Raw genomic sequence first — 9,789 nt, forward strand, 5'->3', positions numbered from 1 at the left:
TTCTTAGCTTCTTACAACTATTTTTTTCTTTTTTTTTTCTAATTTTGCATGTATATATCTGGTAATACAAAGAATTAAGCTGAAGACAACACTGTACTACACAGCACTATCAAATTCATATTATTTAGTTTAGTGAAATTCTGCACCAATTCTAGTTTTCTTTATTACTATACTGTATTCTCTTCTTTAAATAATAAAAAAAAAATTTTGTTTACAGATTGCTTTGCCAGTAGCTTGAGATTATAATCTGTGCCACTGTCAAAATGTCGAGATTCCTTGGTAACCTCAAAGGTGATAAGCAGAACACGTGATAGCCTTAAAGGGCAGGTAAGCGTTGTGTGTATGTTTTTTAATATATATGGTAGCGCATTAATGTCTACAATGTGTATATTTCACATATACCTAAATAACAAGAGCTAGAGAACCTTTCATTTATAGTTGTTACCTTCTCACCCATTTCACCAGCAAAGGATAAATGGGTCTTCTGGCTACTATTTTAAGCCAAAGTAAGTAGCAAAGAAAGAAGAATAACTGATTCCTGAAGCTTCATTTAACATAAAGCAATGGAAAGAATGCCATATATGATAAGGAAAAATTATAACCAAAATCAGATAAATATGATAGGCATTATTAAAGCATAAGTTATTTGATACATATAAAGACAAGTTGAATAGCGATTTTTTAAAATAGCTTTCATATTTGTTTTTTTAATTTGAAGTTACAAAAACCATTTGTTAAGGCCGGTGATACAGCTCAGTGGACGAAGCGCTTGCTTAGGTAAGTGCAGGGGGCAGGGCTCAGTGGACGAAGCGCTTGCTTAGGTAAGTGCAGGGGGCAGGGTTCAATGCCTGGCACTGCAGGCTGTGCTGGTGCCACCTCCTGGTGCACTCAGCCGGTGATGGAGTCTAGGCATGGTGGTGCAGCCCCGTAATCCCAGTACTAGGGAGGCACAAATCAGGGGAATCACTTCAAGTCTGAGCTGCATAGTAAGACCCTGCACAGAAAAAAAAAAAAAAAGAAAAGAAAAGAAAAGAAAAGAAAACTTTAAACTCATTTATTTGTGTCTGGTTTAGTTATAATGTAAATACAAGGAATGACCAATTGGGTTCATGCTCCCCAAGTCCCACGGTGATGAGGGCCAGGATGTCCCCATTTTCTCCTTCATGAACTGAGTGGGCTGACTACACACCTTCATGAATAACAGTCCAAAAGTTTGAAATTACCCTTCATCCAGGCCCAGTCGGCTTCCTATACTTTCAGCTCTTCGCCTTATCCAGACTGACTGCTTGTTTCATCTCTGGGTTCTACTCACTTGAATTCACAGAAAACAGAAACCTTTCTGCCTTCATTTTTCTCCCATAACATCCTGGATCACTCTTGCGACTGATGACCTCAGTGACTTTCTCTCTACTATTTTCTGTCACCTGCTGCTGACAGCCTTTTCTCGGCGGTGCTGCAATGTTGACCAACAGCCCTCTCTCTTTTTGCTGGGCTGCAAAGGGCTGCTAAATAAAACAGCATTCTTCCTCTAATTATATTCTTCGCACATGTATGGTCAGAACTTTGTTTAGGTTTTGAAGCAGCTCAGCTTTTTCCTCTGTTGCTTTCTTTCTAGCTCCTTTTCCTTCTCTACCCAGTAGTTCCTCCAAACTTTCAAAACAAACCTAAACTCTGGAGTCCTATTTCCAAATCCGCTATCTCATCTTCAAAGCACAGCATAATTTACTTCATCAAGAAAACAATGGACACAAAAATAGACTCCAAATTTTATAAAACTTACAAGACAAAGAACAAAACAATGTATAAAAAATGTAAAAAGTAGATACATGAATAGATACACATTATAAACACAGAAGGGATCTGCATTATCAATGTATAAAACAACCTCACTGAAGGAAGTAGAGAGAGAAGATGAGATCTAAATAATTTTAGAGATGAGTGGAGTCTAAAAGATGGAAGAAAAAAGAAACTATGCAGACACACACAACCCAGTCAAATGAAGACCAGAAGGAGGGAGATGAAGCCAGAAAGGCCAAACCTTGCATAGAAAGAAAGTACCCATGATAATATTGTGTATGTTGTTTGCAAGTCCCAGTGCATCCTTTCTTAACAAGAATTTTGCTCCTTTTCATGCTATAAATACAAATCTTCTTGGGATTTTCTTCAAGTAAACATTCTATCCTTCAAAAACTCTAGAATACCAGGGCTACCATCACCTTCCTTCTTATCCTTTCCTATATTGATGTAAAGAGTACTTACAGAAACGGAGTTTCCATAAGTTTTGTTTCAGAATTTTAATTGCCTTTATTAGGCCAATTATTCAATGAATTGAGTAATGCCACAATGTCGTCACTTATAATTTGATCCAACTTTGTTGTAACACAGTGTTTTTTTTAATACAGACAGAAATGATATATGTTGTAATTATAATGTTTCCAGACATGATCCTGCTCTATTGCCCTGGATGGCTTCAAAGTTGAGATATTCCTACCTCGGACTGGGGTCACAGTATGGAGCACAGTGCCCACTTTTTAATTCTCACCTTTTCCATGACACTTACTAATGCAATTTGAACAGATTGTTGCATCAAATAAGGTGTGGAATTAAGCTATTCCACTCTCAGTAAGCCAGAATAGTATTCATTTTGCTTTATATAAAAAATGGATTTTTCTCTCCTTCGACTGCAGTATAATATAGTCCCCCATATATTAGGTGTTCTGTTTTAATTTTTAAAAGAATTATTCAACCTTTTTATTTTATTTTTTAACTTAAACATCTACTAATATATGTTTGCTGTATATAATTTTTACATTTCCACCCTGGGATATTGGTACCAATGCATAACATATCCAAGTTCTTTTCTACTTCTTTTTCCTCTCCTCTCTCTTCTGAAGCCTTAACTAACTGGTGAAGATAATTTCTTCAAGGAATTGAGGGCTGATGGGATGATATATTCCCGCTCTTTCCTATAAATATGTCTCTGGAATGAGCCAACTCCATGCCCTTAATCTTCACCACATTATTCTTAGTGTTTTCTACTCTCATTAGAAAAGGCAGGACTGCAAGTATGTCGACACTTTTCAATTTAATTCTGTGTGATAAGTTTACATCCTTTATGTAGTATCTACTTGGTTGGTTTAAAAACACTTTTTACATTTACATTAAGAAAATAAATCTATAATGAGAAAGCAAATGCTATCTACATACATTTATTTGTCTATCTCTCCCCAATTATCAAATCCATTTTACCATATAGTGCATTTTTTTTTTCTGGTATTGGGGATTGAACTCAGGACCTTACGCTTGCCAGGCAGGCAGTCGTGCCACTGGCTATCTCCCAGCTTAGCATTTATTGTATTAACAGATCACTTTTCATTCTATGTATTATAACACTTTCAAACTCAGTGTGTGCATGACCAACTGTCTCATTTGCTATGTTTCTTTCCCAAAGAAAATAATTGAAATAGAAGTCCTTTTTCCTCCCCGAGTTTCTCAGCATCTCATGTTTTCACGGTGTTGCCAAGCTGCTGTCACCATGGTGATGCTACACAAGTGCGGAACTGGTCTAGTGCTGAGTCACCACCCAGGGCTACTGGTGTCCTGAGTGAGTGCAGGTACCAAGTATGGCTGGGAGGGCAAGATTCACGAAAGGATAGACGTTGGAGACGAGGCTGCGTGACTGACTTGGTGGGGGAGCTATGTAACTTAAGCCCCTGCAGGCTGAAGGTCAGTGTCACCCTGCTTCTGGAACAGGGAGGTGTAGGGAAGGCCAGGTTCCCCTGGCTATGAGAAGAATGCTAGTAACCTCACACCCGTGAGAACAGCTGCCTCTGCTGAGCTCCAGTCTCAAACTACAATATGTAGATTTAGAGAAAATCTGGTTCTTCATTAATGTAATCTTTGTGCACCCATTTCTATAATCACTGTTCCATGAAAAATACCTGCTACATCATCTCCCCCTTGCTTCTTGCTAGCCAATAAAAGTGAGGCAACCAGGGACATAGCTTTGCAGCACACTAGACTTCCCATTTTATCCCAGAATGCATCTGTCTTTCTTTATTCCTCATCGTCCCTTCAACCAAAGTATCTCGGTGTCTGATCAGCCCTCGTTAGAAGGAGGATGCGCCTTAAGGTTGGAAGCAGGACAGACAAGGACACGCCTGGTAACAGGACTAAGGTTGAATTAGTGATACTTGTAAAAGACAACCTCAGTCAATGGTCAATAACATTTGATAATTGTTGGCAGGAGCGATAGCTCAGTGGTCTAAGTGCCTGCCTGGCAAGAGCAAGGACCCGGGTTCCATCCCTAGTACTGCATGCTGTGCCAGCCCTGAAACCAGGCATGGTGGTTCATACCCATAATCCCAGTGCTGGGGAGGCTGAGACAGGAGGATCACTGAGCCCAAGCTGCATAGCAAGACCTTGTACCAAATGAATAAATAAATGAATATTTTTTAAATGAAAATTCAAAAATTGTTAATGACTCAGATGCGTTGGTAGTGGCTGTGCTTTGCCTTCCATTATCTATTTTCCAAATATAAAAATAATAGGAGATTTTACTGTGATACCTTGACCCTGTCTTACCACCATGTATGTATTGGTGTGCACATGTGTGTGAAGAGTGTGTGTTTTGGGACAATGGGGGATACATTGTATTTTTCATCTAAAACCAGACTTGTTTGTAAGTTCCACTATGCAATATATATTTCTTTGGATTGAGATGAAAAAGAAAAGACAAAAATTATGAGGAAGATAAAGAAACAACTGAGGAAGTAGAAGGCACCTTTTGTTACACACTTTCATGAACTATTTATGAAAATCCTCTTTTATAAACAAAAATGGTACATATCGGTAATCCCAGCACTCTGGAAGCTGAGGCAGAAGGGTCACAAGTTCGATTTCCACCTGTGCAACTCAGCAAATTAGCGAGATCCAGTCTCAAAATATAAAGGGTTGGGGATAAGGCTCAGAGTAAAGACCCATATTCGAATTTCATTATATCAAAAACCAAAGCAATAGACAAAACAAGAAAAAAAAATCCCAGAAACCTTCTCTTACATTTTAGAATTCCTGGAATTAAGGCATTTTTTAAAAAAATTGCTTTAAATTAATTGTCACCTTTCATGAACATCACTTTTTCCATTTTCTGCTCCATGCACTATTGGAGGAAGTTTTTCCAGTGCAATCTGGTAGTGCACAACTCAGAGACGGACAGGTAACTGTTGTGTAGCTGCTATTGTTAGCAGAGAATACAGAGCTGACACGTCGCGCACCTAGAGGACCTGTGCTAAGGGGTTGCTGATCATTTTCCCACAATGACAAACTACTCAGTGCCTTCTTCCATGGTTACCTTCAGGTGGCATCATCCCTAATCACTTAGAGGTGCCGAGGAGGTGTGCACACTTCACTCCAGTGCTAGGTGTTGGTGGCTTAGAGAAACTCCAGAACAGGGAAGCCTGGAATTCTTGGTTGTCTGTTGGAGACCACATGGTAAACAAGAAGTAGATGAAAACATCAATGCTACTAACCAAGTAGGAAAACAAAAACAACTACGGGAATGGACTGTGTTTAGTCAAATGAAATGAAAATAGAAATCTTTGACTATTCCAGAAAATGCGAATAATCTAGTTTTGGTAGCAGCACTGTTTAAAACACAGTGAAACTCTCTCCTGAGTGAGATCTGAGAGGAGCCATGATTGCGTCATGAACACACGCGCCAAAAGATGAGTCGTTTTTACTTCTGGCTTCACAAGAAAGGGAAGGCATGAGCATAGTCACACTACACTATGTAGGTGCTATCGGGCCGCATGCAGCCCTGCAGGCCGGTGTCATCAGCTGAGGGTGCACGCTCAGCAATCACCTAGAGCACTGTTGGCAGAGAATGAGGTCTCTAAGGTCCCCCATTGGATAGGGAAGGCGATAGCTTAGACCTCAATTGCAATATTTCAGATTTTTTTTCATGAGGAAATCACTGTGCGTGTGTTCATGATGTACTCATGGCTCTTCGCAGATCTCACTCATGAGAAAGGCGCTGTGTTTTAAACAGTGCTCCTACTAAAACTAGATTATTAGCATTTTCTGGAATAGTCAAAGATGTCTGTTTTCATTGCATTTGACTAAACACAGTCCATTCTCATAGTTGTTTTTGTTTTCCTAATTGGTTATGTGTCAAAAGTAAGCTCACCTCGAAATCTGATCAAAACCCTGGGTAGTCTCAGTTCATGAGTCAAAGTTTGAATCTACAAAATGCAAAGAATATCTCAAAAACACTGAGAGAATGCCACTTGATGCCTCTTTGCAACAACCCATTTGTAGTAGAGTTTTAAGTTTTGACTGTTGTTTCTATTAAAACACACACAATGTGCTTATTTTTATTCAATAAGTAGAATTTAGACTTCAGGTGGGTGTTAGAATCTTCAGCCTTTATTCTATTGTAGTAAATACTTAACTAGTTAGGATATACACTCTTTTCAGGTTTGTTTTAGCCAAAAGATGGTTTCCTGTTAAGTTTCCTATAATTAATGATATTCTCAAACCATTTCAGGTGTAATTATGCAATTTATCAGATTTTGTCCCAGTTCCATCTTGAGTGACAGAACTGAATTTGGGTGTATGGGAATTTTACAGGAGAGAAATTTGGAAAAAAGACGAATCAGATCTTCTCTTTGTTGGCCCTGGTAGCTGATCATTAAAGAATTCCCCAGGACACCAACAGCTATAATACGTATCAAGCTAAATCCGAAAGTCTTTTTTTTTTTTCTTATGTTTTCTTTTTATTTTTGCATTTAGTACAGAGTCTACAGGGTTTCAGTTCACAGACTGGGCTCATAGTGATTCTCCTGTTTTCAGCATTCCAAGCACTGAGATAACAGCTGCATGCCACCATGCCCAGTCTTAGTCACCATCTCAGTACACCCCGAGGGAGGCCTGGCACCACATGCCTGGGATCGAACCCTAGTCCCTGTGCTTGCTTAAGCAAGTGCTTTAGTCTGCTGGGATAACTGGCCCTAAAACCATAAGTCTTATGTATTATAGCAGCAAGCAATACTCTCTGAGAGGAGAGCTGATTCATCATAAGATCACCAGGAGCTATATTTAGACTCCAAAGAGAGAGGACTATGTATAATCAGAGACTCTAGCCTTTGAATGGGCCAAGGGGCTGGGTCAGACTTTATTTTTTATCCTTAAGAACAAGATGAGTATGTTCTGTACATGGAAAATAGCTATTTGGTACAAGATGGGAAGATTTTGGCAAAAACTGCTATGTGTTTACTAAAATTTGCATCATCCACTGACCTTAGCAACATATGGCTAAGTAAGATTCCCAAACCCTATTTGCAGTAAGGTGCGCCCAGATGCTACTTGGCAATTGGGATCTGGTAAGAGTTCAAGTTTTATAACCCCTAAAACCCTCCCTGTTGTAATCTACTGTCCCTTCTTCCTATCTGCCATTTAGAAGACAATCCAGATAAAGAAATCAAATCTGGAGAGAATGGAGGTCTTTTAAAATTAAAACAGAAATTTCCAAAAGACTAAGAAGGAGGCTGGTTTTGATCTATGTGCTTTAGGGTTTTTTTTTTTTGTTGTTGTTGTTGTTTTTGTCTTTTTGAGACAGGGTCTCACTGCTGTCTAGTCTGGCCTTGAGTTCACTTTGTAGCTCAAGCTAGTCTCCAATTTGCAATGACCCTCCTGCCTCAGTCTCCTGAGTGCTGGCAATATAGGCGTGTGCTTCTCCTACACCCATCCTTAGAATTTAAGTGAACTTGAAATACATTTTACCTGTGTCAGGCTGCAATAAGGGTCGCTTACTAGGCATTTTATTTTAGCAGCAGCATTGTTCATCTTGACATGTGCAAAGCCTTCCGCACCTCACGTAGCTCTTGTTCTTAACTGTTCTTTTTTTTTTAAATAGTCAAATAGGATTTGTATTGCCACTGCAGTCTTATTTCTAAAGAGTGACTCCATTCCAAAAATATTCACTAATTCATTCCAGGATGATGTGATAATAAGATAATGTCCAATGTTTCAATGTGTTTTAGTCTATAAAGGGCCCCACTCTTTGTCTTTTTGGGAAGCTTTCCTCCTGTTCACGTCAACTGCCTCTTACATAGAGAAGTAGGAAAAGAACAATAAATTCACGTTTCTTGTCATATTTCCTCTAAGTTTTTCTTTGTTTTATTTTCCTTCCATTCTAGAATTGCTATTATTGGTAAATTGCTTCCTGAAGACACTTCATTTTTTTTTTGAAATCTTCATTGTATTTTCTCTCATAGCAATCTATTTTGCACTACTAAGATGAAAACAAAATGAACTCATATTTATATAACAATAACACCTCCTTCACAGAATTATGCAGAACTTATAATACTATTGACTATGAATTCATTAATTATCCTATTTAGAGGTGTTGCAGTTTTTCAATTAACTTCTTTATTTTGGAAAAGCAAATCAAATTCATTTTCATATAAAAACTTACATTACAGAATAGAGGGGAAAGTGGAAGGGAGGAGGAAGGAAAAATCCCTCTAAAATCCTGCTAATACTGTCGCACCCAACAAGACCATACTGTCTCACCCAGCAAGACAAGGATGAGATTGATGAGGTCTCAGTTACAGCATCTCCAAATACCTGGACAGGTCCAAACCCTGACCTTTCTGTGTGTTATTTCTTGGTTGTTTTCTGGATCTATATCATTCCCCGCTTATGTTCTTCTGTGGCGCAAGCTTTTCGTTGGGCCGGATTCCTTCAAAGTCTAATCCTGGGATCCGCAAGTTCCTCTGGCCCTCTAGGCTGGACATCTTTCACCTTCAGGATGCTGGACTTCTGGTACCAAACAAGCTGGTAGGCTTCCCCTACTGCGCTTTCAATAAAGTCATAAACGATCTGCAGCATCATGTCCACATCTCCATCCAACTGCTCATTAGGACCCACTAATCTTACTAAATCCTGCAGCATCTTGGGCAATACCTGATTGATTTCAGGGCTGATAAGACCTCCTATCCCAGGAGTCCCTGGTATCTTTACCACCAGGGTCTTACTGGCCATGGAGCCTGTGGAAGGGTGCTGGCTGGTTCTGGTTTTATGTATAAAAATTGGAGACACTGATGAGTGCTAAGGGACCAAATTGGTTCATAATCCGCCGAGCTTTGGACTTCAGCTCATCAAGCTTATCAAGAACCTGCTTCTTTTTGCAGCTGGGAGGACCAAAGCCAATGAAGGCATCAGAGTCTCTCTCCATATGGATGTGAAGACTGTCCCAGTGAAGACTTCTTCTCAGCAGCAGGTCCTACCGGGTGGCACTGAGGTGTTGTATTTTTAAAGCTGTATTCCCTAAGAGTTCAAGAAGTATTTGCATATGCTAGTCATGTATTTTTCTTTTAGTTGAATAGAATTAATCTCCTAATAATTTAAAAATAGGGACTTTTCAAGATGAAACTTTAGATAGTAAGCTTTTAAACTGTACATTTTACAACTAATTAGCTTGCAGGGAAAATAACAATTATATTATAATGAGACCAATGAGGTTCTTAGGGAGATAAAAATGTTACCTGGTTGAGAGACAAACAAAATTGCGGGCAATAATTTCTGTGTTAGTAACAAAAACTGTGTTCTCATTCATTGATTAATGTGAATTCAAAAAATTCTAACTGATTATAGCACTGTTAGGATAATCAGTTATTCCTTCTCCTTTAGTATAATGAAACAATGATAAAATTAACTTCATGAATTCATAAATTGCCTTTCATCTATTATTTCAAAGAGTGCATTATCTTGTACTGTAATATTATT

General features: G+C 38.8%; 1 pseudogene; it reads right to left on the reverse strand.

The window, feature by feature from the left end:
• Window positions 1-8,661: 8,661 nt before the first annotated feature.
• On the reverse strand, window positions 8,662-9,133 carry LOC101575045 (annotated as a pseudogene).
• Between the last annotated feature and the right edge of the window lie 656 nt (window positions 9,134-9,789).

Source organism: Octodon degus, unplaced genomic scaffold, assembly GCF_000260255.1.
Source record: "Octodon degus isolate 3935 unplaced genomic scaffold, OctDeg1.0 scaffold00056, whole genome shotgun sequence".
Taxonomy (NCBI): domain Eukaryota; kingdom Metazoa; phylum Chordata; class Mammalia; order Rodentia; family Octodontidae; genus Octodon; species Octodon degus.